The sequence below is a fragment of the Aotus nancymaae genome, unplaced genomic scaffold (genome assembly GCF_030222135.1).
Source record: "Aotus nancymaae isolate 86718 unplaced genomic scaffold, 86718_ANA_hifiasm-v0.15.2.pri h1tg000064l_1, whole genome shotgun sequence".
Taxonomy (NCBI): domain Eukaryota; kingdom Metazoa; phylum Chordata; class Mammalia; order Primates; family Aotidae; genus Aotus; species Aotus nancymaae.
In genome coordinates, this window is record NW_026988479.1 from 14,182,291 (window position 1) to 14,194,241 (window position 11,951).

General features: G+C 47.6%; 1 protein-coding gene and 1 pseudogene across 1 annotated transcript in view; one reads left to right on the plus strand and one right to left on the minus strand.

Annotated features, from left to right (window-relative positions):
* Positions 1 to 6,777, minus strand: part of SIL1 (SIL1 nucleotide exchange factor) — a 232,707-nt gene extending 225,930 nt beyond the window's left edge. The window contains exon 1 of the mRNA XM_064366364.1: positions 6,671 to 6,777. The gene's annotated coding sequence lies outside the window, so the exon portion shown is untranslated. The remainder of the gene's footprint in view (positions 1 to 6,670) is intronic.
* Positions 6,778 to 9,706: 2,929 nt separating this feature from the next.
* Positions 9,707 to 11,209, plus strand: LOC105732907 (patr class I histocompatibility antigen, A-126 alpha chain-like; annotated as a pseudogene).
* Positions 11,210 to 11,951: the final 742 nt, after the last annotated feature.

Sequence of the window (11,951 nt, forward strand, 5' to 3'; positions counted from 1 at the left end):
TCCCAGTACTTTGAGAGGCTGAGGCAGGAAAAATGCTTGAGCCCAGGAGTTCAAGACCAGCCTGAGCAACATAGTGAGACTGTCTCTACAAAAAAATAAAATTAGCCAGGTGTGATCGCACATGCCTGCAGTACTAGCTACTTAGGAGGCTAAGGCAGGAGGCTCACTTGTGCCCAGGAATTCAAAGCTATGATGATGCTACTGTACTCCAGCCTGGGTGACAGAGACCCCATCTCTATTTAAAAAAAAAAAAAAAAACTCAACTCAACTCCAGCCTCTTTAGAGGAGTCCAGGTAGAAGTCATCTCTCTCTCACCTCCACCTTCATTCCATTTTTCCAACTCTCTTAACAGCATTAGACTTTGAGGCAGACAATGTGGAATAACTTCAGAAAGGGACAAACGTCTGCTCTGAAATATTAGGAGTATCAATAAGCAAAGCAGAATGCCATGCTTAATAATACTTGCACTCACAAATATCTAACAGCTAAGGAGTTTATCAGGCCTGCTACACCTTTTTGGTTATACCCTGCAGACAACAAGCTGAGTGCTTAGAAACAGCTCACCTGGTTGGAAAATTAAACTAGTAGGAACAAATTTACAGCTTTGATGCTCTTAAGGCCAAGTAGCTTAATTCTTTCCACGATGGCCCTTAGCTACACCAATCATCTCACAAAAGGCCCAAACAGGAGATAACAGCAAGGGCATTAGCCCTAAGGAGTCCCCACCCTTCAAAAACTCAGTCAGCTGCTCAACAGGTCTCTTTTACTTTAGTGTCCCCAACAGATTCCACAGAGCCAAGTAGGGCCTTGAGAAAATTAAGCTGAATGTCCTGCTAATAACTGCGGACTCACAGGGTCAGGGTGGAAGGGCAGCACAGTGAAATGGAAAGAACTTTGGCATCAGAGCTGGGTTTAAATCCTGGTTACACCAAACTTTTTAACCTTGGCCAAATCATTTAACCTCACTGAATCTTCTTCATCTGTAAAATGGGGGGTAACAACTCTCTTACAGAGTTGACTGGATGCGATATGTTCCTGCTTTTACTAGTTTGAGGCCCTGAAAAAGCTTGTGGTGGCTGCGCAGGGTGGTTCACACCTGTAATCCCAGCACTTTGGGAGGCCGAGCTGGGTGGATCACCTGAGGTCAGGAGTTCAAGACCAGCCTGACCAACATGGTGAAACTCGATCTCTACTAAAGACACAAAAAAAATTGCTGGGCATGGTGGTGGGCGCCTGTAATCCCAGCTACTCGGGAGGCTGAGGCAGGAGAATTGCTTGAACTGGGAGGTGGAGGCTGCAGTGAGCCAAGATCACGCCATTGCACTCCAGCCTGGGCAACAAGAATAAAACTCCAACTCAAAAAAATAAAACAAAAAGCTTGTGGTAATAGTTGTTTCTTCTGGATAGAAAACAGGCCTTGATGACTATATTAAAGAAAGAATATCAAATAAGATCATGTATCTCAATGAGTGCAATATCACCCCAAAAGGAGTGAAAATAGATTTTTGGGGAAAAAATGTTAGATATTAAATGCTTTGTGACCAACCAAAGGGCCACAATACAAAAACAGATACACAGTACACCTGTGGTATTAAAATTCCATTGGAGGTGGTCGGGCACAGTGGCTCATGCCTGTAATCCCAGCACTTTGGGAGGTCAAGGCGGGAGGATCATGAGGTCAAGAGATGGAGACTATCCCGGCCAACATGGTGAAGGCGGAGGTTGCAGTGAGCCGAGATCATGCCACTATCAGCCCGGTGTCTGGCGACAGAGCAAGACTCTGTCTCAAAAAAAAAAAAAATTAGCCAGCTATCGTAGTAGGCGCCTATAATCTCAGCTACTCAGGAGGCTGAGGCACAAGAATCACTTGAACCCAGGAGACAGAGGCTGCAGTGAGCAGAGATCACGCAGAGATCACTGCATTCCAGCCTGGACGACAGAGTGAGATTGCCTCTTAAAAAAAAAAAAATCCATTGGGGAATAGACAATTGGGGAAAAAAAGTCTCAAAATATAATTAACAAAAGGCTGAAAAATAATTAGATGACCCTAAAGGATTGATTCTTAGATGAACCCTAAGGACAGAGTGTTCATTAATTTGTATAATGGTCATAGGTAGGGTAACCAACCTGTCCTCGTTTGCCCTAGACTTTCCTGCTTTTGGCACTGAAAGTCTCACATATGGAAATCCCTCTGTCCTGGGCAAATTGGGATGGTGGTTCACCCTTCTCATGAGAGAGATCGATGAAGGCATTCCCATTTCACAAATGAGGTGACACCAAGAAACATCGTGGTTTTCATGGATTTACAGCACTTCAACAGCATTCCTGAGGCAAGACTGGCTCTTTCCATTTGTCTAGTCCTATGATCAGAACTCTCTACCCCTGACTTCCACTTTGACAGGGAATGTTACTCATGCATTGACTATGCCACTTCCCTCTCAATACCAAAGCCAAGGGGAGTAATAGGAGAATGAGGGCAGACACGACCAGCCAGCAGAACCACACACTTGTCTTATAGCTGGTGGAACCCCAAGTCTGGGCTGAACACAGTTCTGTTGCTACTGGAATCTGGGTAGAAATTTGCACAAGAATGCCCAGTATAAAACCCTCAGAAGTTAAGAAAATTCCATGAGGTTCTCCACATGTGTCTGAGCAGCCTGGATCTTTTACAAGGTTTTTGTCCCAAAGATAAACTTAGTTATTGCTTATGCTAGGAATCAGGGGTTGCCCAAAGCCTCACTCTGAATGGCAACAGGCTATTCTCCTACTCCCCTACTCAGCAGTGAAATCCTTGGTGAAAGTAAATGAAGAAGAGGGCAGGATATTCCCTCTTTAGACTACGTATAATTAAAATACAAGGCTCTGTGCTGTAGAAGACTAACGTTTGCAGTTAAAGGCCAACTTAGAGAAGGATAAAATATTCATCCTCACTCAGAAAGAGAAAAGATTAGCTCCACAAGGATGGGTCTCCAAACTGACACCAAATCCAGGAGTTAGAGATGTCTGCGCTACAGAGTGTGATCCAAGCACCAGCTAGAGCCCTTGGAGAAAAATCCCTAGGAATAGCAACCAAGGGACTAGCGTTGTAAGAACGTTCAGATTAGCGCTCCTGAAAAGAGGCTTTCTCCAAGGACTGGCAGACAGCCTCTGCAGCAGAGCTTCACTTAGGAAAGGACAGAAATGAAGGAAGAAAGACAAGGGGCAGTCTGACCAGGTCAGAGTATGAATTCGCACGCATGTGAAAAAGAGAATCCAACTATTTCGAAAAAGGTACAACTTCCTTTTAGAGACTATCATGGTCTTTTGAATATTCTCATTAATAGCTCATCTTCATTCTTTGAGGGTGAAAACATTTATTGCATTCCTATGTCCCAAGAGCTTTCATGTGTATACCTCATTTAACCACCCTTCAAAATAAGTATTAGTCCCACTTTTATGCAGCAATACACTGAACCTCAGAGGTGAAGTAATTTGTCCAAGGTTATGTGGCCAATAAGTGGTAGACTCAGAATTAAAACTCACATTCACCATCCTCCAAAAATCTGTTATTTCCACTTCAAAAGAACCATTAACTCATGTGAAGACAAGTCAGGTGACAAGGTTGCTTACCCATGTCATTCAGGGATAAATATACGTAGGCCGTATGCAGTGGCTCACACCTGTAATCTCAACATTTTAGGGGGCCAAGGCAGGAGAATCGCTTAAGGTCAGGAATTCAAAAACAGCCTGGGCAACACAGCGAGACCCTGTCTCTACAAAAATTAAAATTACAAAATTAGCTGGGCCAGGTGGTACACCCCTGTAGTCCCAGCTACTCAGGAGGCTTTGGTGAGAGTATTAAACCCGGGAGTTCACGGTTGTAGTGAGCTATGATTACGCCACTGCACTCCAGCCTGAGCCACAGAGTGAGACCTCATCTCAAAAAAAAAAAAAAATACATATATATATATATATATATATATATATAGAGAGAGAGAGAGAGAGAGAGAGAGAGAGAGAGAGAGACAGAGAGAGAGAGAGAGAATGGTTTAATAAGAAACTGATCTCTCACATGGTTCAAACAGTTCTTGAAAACAATTCCAGAAGCAGATTTTCAAAACTGCCTTGGACAACAGCCACGTAACTTAGGCGATGCCACACTCAACTCCTACCACCTACACCTGCACACACCACTCTAAAGGAGAACATTCATTGGTGGATTAAGTTCCCACGTGCCTGTTATTTTAAAACCCATTTTAGTTACCTTTCAGTTTCACTTAATTAGGCTTTTCTCCTGGCAATGAAACACACCAGGGCTCACAGGTGGCCTCAGTAGAGAAGTAATAGCTGGCCTTCAGAAGACAGGGAAGGGGAAGTGGGAACTTTTCATTCCTGGACTACCGCGTCCTTACTAACATTTCTATCACCTGTAAAATGGGAGCAGAAAGTCTCTTCTATTGCCAATTTCATCAAAAGAGCACACGTAATCATGAGCAGATTAAATTCACTAAACATCTGAAAAAAAAGGTGAAATAAATCTGGTGTGGCAACACCATCTTGAAAACCCGAGGGCCACGTTCCCAACTAAAACCATAGACCAAGTTCTGACCCATGTTGTACCAATTTCAATTCCAATATCGTTACACTCTGACTCACACCAAAATCCTACCCATCTCCGAATCTGGCTATACTTTTATTAGAAAAGAAAAAAACTTGGATGGGGTGAGAGCTGAAAAGACACACACAACAAAATATCTTTCACAATGTCAAAAAAAAAACCTGTTTATAGGCCGCAGCAGTGGCTCACGCCTGTAATCTCAGCACTTTGGGAGGCCGAGACGGGCAGATCACCTGAGGACGGGAGTTCAAGACCAGCCTAACACGGAGATATCCCGTCTCTACTAAAAATACAAAATTAGACGGGCGTGGTGGCGCATGCCTGTAATCTCTGCTACTCAGGATGCTAAGACAGAAGAATCGCTTGAACCTGGGAGGCGGAGGTTGCGGTGAGCCGAGATCACACCATTGCACTCCAGCCTGGGCAAAAAGAGCGAAACTCCGTCTCAAAAAACAAAAAAAAATGTTTATAAACACATCAGTTTCTTCTCTTAGCAAATACAGAAGTTTCATTCTCCTCCTATCTACTTAGTGTGGGTTGACTTAACCCCCTCCTCATCTCTCAGACCAGTTTATGGTTTTATTTAGGTTTATTGACGTGGTCTTTAATCGAAGCCAGGCATTTAAAAATATTAGAAAACTGGCCGGGCGCGGTGGCTCACGCCTGTAATCCCAGCACTTTGGGAGGCCGAGGCGGGTGGATCACGAGGTCAAGAGATCGAGACCATCCTGGTCAACATGGTGAAACCCCGTCTCTACTAAAAATACAAAAAAAAATTAGCTGGGCATGGTGGCGCGCGCCTGTAATCCCAGCTACTCAGGAGGCTGAGGCAGGAGAATTGCCTGAACCTGGGAGGCGGAGGTTGCGGTGAGCCGAGATCGCGCCATTGCACTCCAGCCTGGGTAACGAGCGAAACTCCGTCTCAAAAAAAAAAAAAAAAAAAAAATTAGAAAACTGATCTTACATATATAGGTTGTCAAATTTTTTTTTTTTCTTTTTTTTTTTTGTGAGACGGAGTTTCACTCTTGTTACCCAGGCTGGAGTGCAATGGCGCGATGTCGGCTCACCGCAACCTCCGCCTCCCGGGTTCAGGCAATTCTCCTACCTCAGCCTCCTGAGTAGCTGGGATTACAGGCACGCGCCACCATGCCCAGCTAATTTTTTTTTGTATTTTTAGTAGAGACGGGGTTTCACCATGTTGACCAGGATGGTCTCCATCTCTTGACCTCGTGATCCAACCGCCTCAGCCTCCCAAAGTGCTGGGATTACAGGCGTGAGCCACCGCGCCGGGCGTCAAATATTTTTTAAAGACATCAAATGGCATTTTAATTCCTCCGGTGCAAAGAAAACCCCAGCCCCGGCCTCACAGATGTTAGCATTTCCTGATTCCTGGCTTTCCCCACTCAGAACCTCATTCCAGGGACTCATATGTCAAGGCATTCTCTCCTGACTTCTGAAGCACGGTTTTTCAAAGCCAGGATTCTGGGACCACCTGAATGAGAACCACCTGGGGTAATAAGCACTGCAGCTGCCCACGCACCACCTTATCCGAAATCCGTGGGGATGGAGTCCAAGGTTTAAGCACAAACCCTCTAAGCAATCCGAGAGACAACACTAACCAAAGTATGTAACGCCTAAATGCAAATTTTCTATCTTCCAGGGCAAAAGAAAACAAGCGACAGGAGAGTGGCAATAATTCCACATGGGAGGAGACACACGGGTCTCGGAGATCAACACCCAAGCCGCCCCTTCTTCGGACAGATATGGAAACTGACGCCGGGAAAATGAAACAGGGAAGGACATTAAAAACATGCGGAGCCAAAGCCAATCTCGAATTTCCATGGCCTCATCTCCTGCCAATAAAGAGGTGAATGTGCAAAAGGCAAGGAAGGTGGGCCTTAGGCAGGGAGCCCCGGGCCCACATGGACGACCCGCTTTGGAGACACTAGTGAGGATGTGTCGGTCCCGAGAACACTGCTGCGAAGGCGCCGAGGCCGCCGGCAGAAGGTGGCCCAGGAAGCGCCCTGAGCCCCCCGCCCAGCTCCAGGGCCGGGCGGCCCTCACCGCCCCTACCTTCGGCTTCCCGCAGCCGAGTGGCAGACACAACCCCCACAATTCCAGGCGGCCGCGGCGGCGACCAGCTCCCCCTGCGCAAACGCGGTGGCGACAATCTGAGCCCGTGAGCTGGCGGCTGTTACGCCGCTCGCGGCCTCGCCCAATCGCGGGCCGCCAGAACAGCGCGCCGCGCCTGCTTCCGGCACCGAGTCGGGAGCACCGCCCTTCGCAGCGTCCTGCACGGGCTGACCCCTTGCCCCTCCTCCGGGGAAGAGAGGGCTAAAGAGATACCTGCACACCTGCTTCTGCTTCCAGGCTGTAACTGCAAGTTTCCTTTCTGATTTTCCAACAGCGTAATTTCTTTCTAGCGGAAGGACCTTCAGGAAAGCAATCAGAGGGGTGCGGAGTAAAAATAAGTCAAGTTCTTATGATTCAGTTTGGGACAGAAGCCGAGAGTCTCGAGCAATAAGATTTCTCGCAAATTCATGCAAAATAGGACACCTGTAAGTCACTCACTTTATATACTTGTGTATTGTGTAAATTTTTGACAAGGACCAATTATTTTAAAAATAGCATCAGGTGGCCGGGAGCGGTGGCTCACACCTGTAATCCCAGCACTTTCGGAGGCCGAGGTGAGTAGATTATTTGCGGCCATAAGTTCGAGACCAGCCTGGCCAACATGGTGAAACTCCGTCTCTACTAAATATACAAAAATTAGTTGGGCGTGATAGCGGGCGCCCGTAATCCCAGCTACTTGGGAGGCTGAGGCAGGAGAATCGCTTGAACCCACAAGGTGGAGGTTGCAGTGAGCCAAAATCATTCCACTGCACTCCAGCCTGGGCGATAAAGTGAGACTCTGTCTCAAAATGTAATAAAATAAAGGTCACTTGCAGTTCTGATTTTTTTTTTTTAAGACAGGGTCTTGACGTCCCAGGCTCAAGGGATCCTTCCCCTCAGCCTCCAGTAGCTGGGACCACAGGCGCGTGGTCCCGCTAATTTTTTTTTTTTTTTTTTTTAACGGACAGGGTGTTGCTATGTTGCCCAGGCTGGTGTCAATGCAGTTCTAATTCTGCTTTACCGTTGAACTAGGAGTTCAAGCTTTTAGGTGCCTCCAAGGTCCTGTTCTCTTTACACTGTTCACCTTTAGACCTTCCCCTTGCCCAGACATGCTTAACCTGATGAGTAAAATGGCTGCCCCCTGCCGGGCTCGGTGGCTCATGCCTGTAATCCCAGCACTTTGGGAGGCTGGGGCAGGTGGATCACAAGGTCAGGAGTTTGAGACCAGCCTGGCCAACATGGTGAAACCCCATCTCTATTAAAAATACAAAAATTAGCTGGGCATGGTGGCAGGTGCCTGTAGTCCCAGCTACTCAGGAGGTTCAGACAAGAGAAATGCTTGAACCTGGGAGGTGGAGGTTGCAGTGAGCTGAGATCGCACCACTGCACTCCAGCTTGGACGACCGAGCAAGACTCTATCTCAAAAAAAAAAAAAAAAAAGGCTCCCCACTCCTACCCTCAGAGCCCCCACACCAGTGATTCCTGGTCATTCATGAGTGGAGAAAAGGATAATCCAGACAAGCTGTGACCTCCCCAAATGGCAATATTCCCCAATAGCAAACAACCTATCTATGGAGTTCTTTGCCTTTTCCATTTACCCTCTTGATTATGTTTACTTCAAGCAGATGGGAAACTGACTTAATAGCCACTGAGCAAACCTTGGTTAGTAGTCTGGGAAGGGAGAACAAGCCCCTGGGCAGTAGTTCAGTGAATAGTGCCAGTTTATGAGAAGGGTCTAGATAAAACACCTGGGGCCTGAGTTGGAAAGAGAGTAGCTCACTTTTCTCCTGGAACACACAGACCAGTGAGAAGAACTGGGCCTAAGAATAATTCTAGCTTATGTTACTCCCTAGTACCATGAGGACAAATAATAAATGTTCAACAAATACCTGTCTCATGAGTGATAAATTACAGAATGAACATATAAATTATAATTGAGACTGGCACAAGTTATAAAAAAGGTATTAATAAGTGCTACAAAAGTAAGAGCCTTAAAAATAGAATAAGCTCAAATCTTATAATAGCATGAATAAATGAATGCTTGGGCCAGGAGAAGAGTCCAGCTGAACACAGCTGCCAGCGCTCAAAGCAGGGCCTGTCTTTCTCCTTGGAACAGATCTAACCAGCTCAAGTCTGTTGTAGGAAAGGGATAGTCTGCCTCCCACTCCCACCCCAGCCCCAGTCTCCAAACCTTGAAAAACCCTGCCATGGTCTGAATGTTGGTGTTTCTCCTAAATTCGTAAGGTGGAACCTCATATCCAATGTGATAGTATTAAAAGGTGGTCAGGTTGAAGGGAGCTGCCTTGCCTCTTCTGCGATGGATCTCCGCTTCCACCATGTGAAACTAAGGTAGCAAGGCACCATCTTTGAAACAGAAAGCAAGCTCTTACCAGCCCCTAAATCTGTTGGCACTTTGATCTTGGATTTCCTGGTCTCTAGAACAGTAAGCAGTACATTTCTATTTATAGATTCCACAGCCTAAGGTTTTTGTTATAGTAGTCCCAACAGACTAAGACATACCCTGACAGAACTACCTTCTCAGAGGAACTTGCTCTGAAATCAAGCCTGTTGAGCTGCTGAAGTCAGTGTGCAGGGTTGGACCTAAGCAGACAGCCTCTACTCACACGGTCCCCAAGCAAGGAGGTGCACTGTATAGGTGAGAAGTTTGAAGTCCAGGGATCACAGTGGGTGCTGGGATTGTGGTAGTCTCCTCTCTTTGTTTTCTTGTATAAGTCTTGGAACTGGGCAAAAGTAAGTTTAAAATTTTCTTTTGGGCCATGCGTGATGACTCATGCCTGTAATCCCAGCATTTTGGGACGCCGAGGCAGGTGGAACACCTGAGGTTAGGAGTTCAAGACCAGCCTGGTCAACATGGCAAAACCCCATCTCTACTAAAAATATAAAAATTAAGGCCAGGCACAGTGGCTCACACCTGTAATCTCAGCACTTTGGGAGGCTGAGGTGAGCGGATCATGAGGTCAGGAGATCGAGACCATCCTGGCCAACATGGTGAAACCCCATCTCTGCTAAAAATACAAAAATTAGTTGGGGCTGGTGGTGTGCAACTGTAATCCCAGCTACTCAGGAGGCTGAGGCAGGCGAATCGCTTGAACTGGGGAGTCAGAGGTCATAGTGAGCCGAGATCACGCCACTGCACTCCAGCCTGGCAACAGAACAAGACCGCGTCTCAAAAATAAATAAATAAATAAAATACAAAAATTAGCGAGCCATAGTGGCGGGCACCTGTAATTCCAGCTACTTGGAAGGCTGACACAGGGAGAATTGCTTGAACCTGGGAGGCAGAGGTTGCAGTGAGCCGAGATCATGCCACTGCACTCCAACCTGGGCGACAGTGAGTCTCTGTCTCAAAAAAAAAAAGAAAATTCCAGATTCTCCCCAGACACCAAGGATGGGATCATGGCGCCCCAAAAACCCTCCTCCTGCTGCTCTCGGGGGCCCTGGCTCTGGCCCTGACCAAGACCTGTGGGGTGATGCCCCGAGTGGGAGAGGGGAGCTGCAGGGGCCATGGATGGAGCAGGAGGGGCCAGAGTATTGGGACCGGGAAACACTGACCCTCAAGGCCAACGCACAGACTCACCGAGGGAACCTGGGGACCCTGCTCCGCTACCACAACCAGAGCGAGGCCGGGTCTCACACTCTCCAGATGACCAATGGCTGCGACCTGGGGCCTGATGGGCACCTCCTGCACGGGTATTACCAACATGCCTTTGATGGCAAGGATTACATTGCCCTGAATGAGGACCTGCGCTCTTGGACAGAGGCTGACATGACTGCTCAAATCACCCAGGGCAAGTTGGAGGCTGCCCACGAGGCGGAGGAGCTCAGGACGTACCTGGAGGGCACATGCCTGAAGTGGCTCCACAGATACCTGGCCAAAGGGAAGGAGACACTGCAGCATGCAGACCCCCCCAAAGACATATGTGACCCATCACCCTGTTTCTGACCGTGAGGCCACCCTGAGGTGCTGGGCCCTGGGCTTCTACCCTGCAGAGATCACACTGACCTGGCAGCGGGATGGGGAGGACCAAACTCAGGACACCGAGCTTGTGGAGACCAGGCCAGCAGGGGATGGAAACTTCCAGAAGTGGGCAGCTGTGGTGGTGCCTTCTGGAGAAGAGCAGAGATACACCTGCCATGTGCAGCACAAGGGACTGCCCGAGCCCCTCACCCTGAGATGGGAGCCGTCTTCCCAGCCCACCATCCCCATCATGGGCATCATTGCTGACCTGGTTGTCTTTGGAGCTGTGGTCATTGGAGCTGTGGTCACTGCTGTGATCTGGAGGAGGAAGAACTCAGGTGGAAAAGGAGGGAGCTACTCTCAGGCTGCATGCAGGGACAGTGCCCAGGGCTCTGATATATCTCTCATGGCTTGTAAAGCCTGAGACAGCTGCCTTGTGTGGGACTGAGATGTGAGATTTCTTCACACCTCCCCTTTCTGACTTCAAGAGCCTCTGGCATCTCTTTCTGCAAAGGCATCTGAATGTGTCTGCGTCCCTGTTAGCATAATGTGAGGAGGTGGAAAGACAACCCACCCCATGCCCACCATGACCCCTGTCCCCACGCTGACCTGTATTCCCTCCCCAGTCATCTTTCCCGTTCCAGAGAGGTGGGGCTGAGCATCTCCATCTCTGTCTCAACTTCATGGTGCACTGAGCTGCAACCTCTTTCTTACTGAAAATGAGAATTTGAATATAAATTTGTTTTCTCAAATATTTGCCATGAGAGGCTGATGGGTTAATTAAATAAGTCAATTCCTAAAATTTGAGAGAGAAAATAAAGACCTGAGAACCTTCAAAAAAAAATCCTTTTAAATAACTAAACAGCAGGCTAAAAACCATCTCCCTCTTGCAGTTCTGTTGGAGAGTTTCTAGATTCCCTCTTCCACTCCCCAGAAGAGCAAAGGAAGGCTTGGAAGGGTGGAGAGCCTGAGGAATCACCTTCAACCCAGCCACCATCAATCAAATCAAAGGAAACCACAGCACCCACCCCCAGAGCCCTGGCTAGGCAGAGATTTATAAGATCAATTTGGCCTTCCTCAACAAGCAGAATGTGTTGAGTAGATCATTTCTCCTCTGATCAGCCTTTCTCAATTAATCTCCCACAAGCCTCATACCCTGTTGCGTGAAAGCATTCCTGGCATCAGGAATTGGCTCCCTGCTCTCTCTAGATGGGCCTCGAATGTTGAGTGGGGAGCAGGAGCCCTCACTCTGTCTCAGGACTG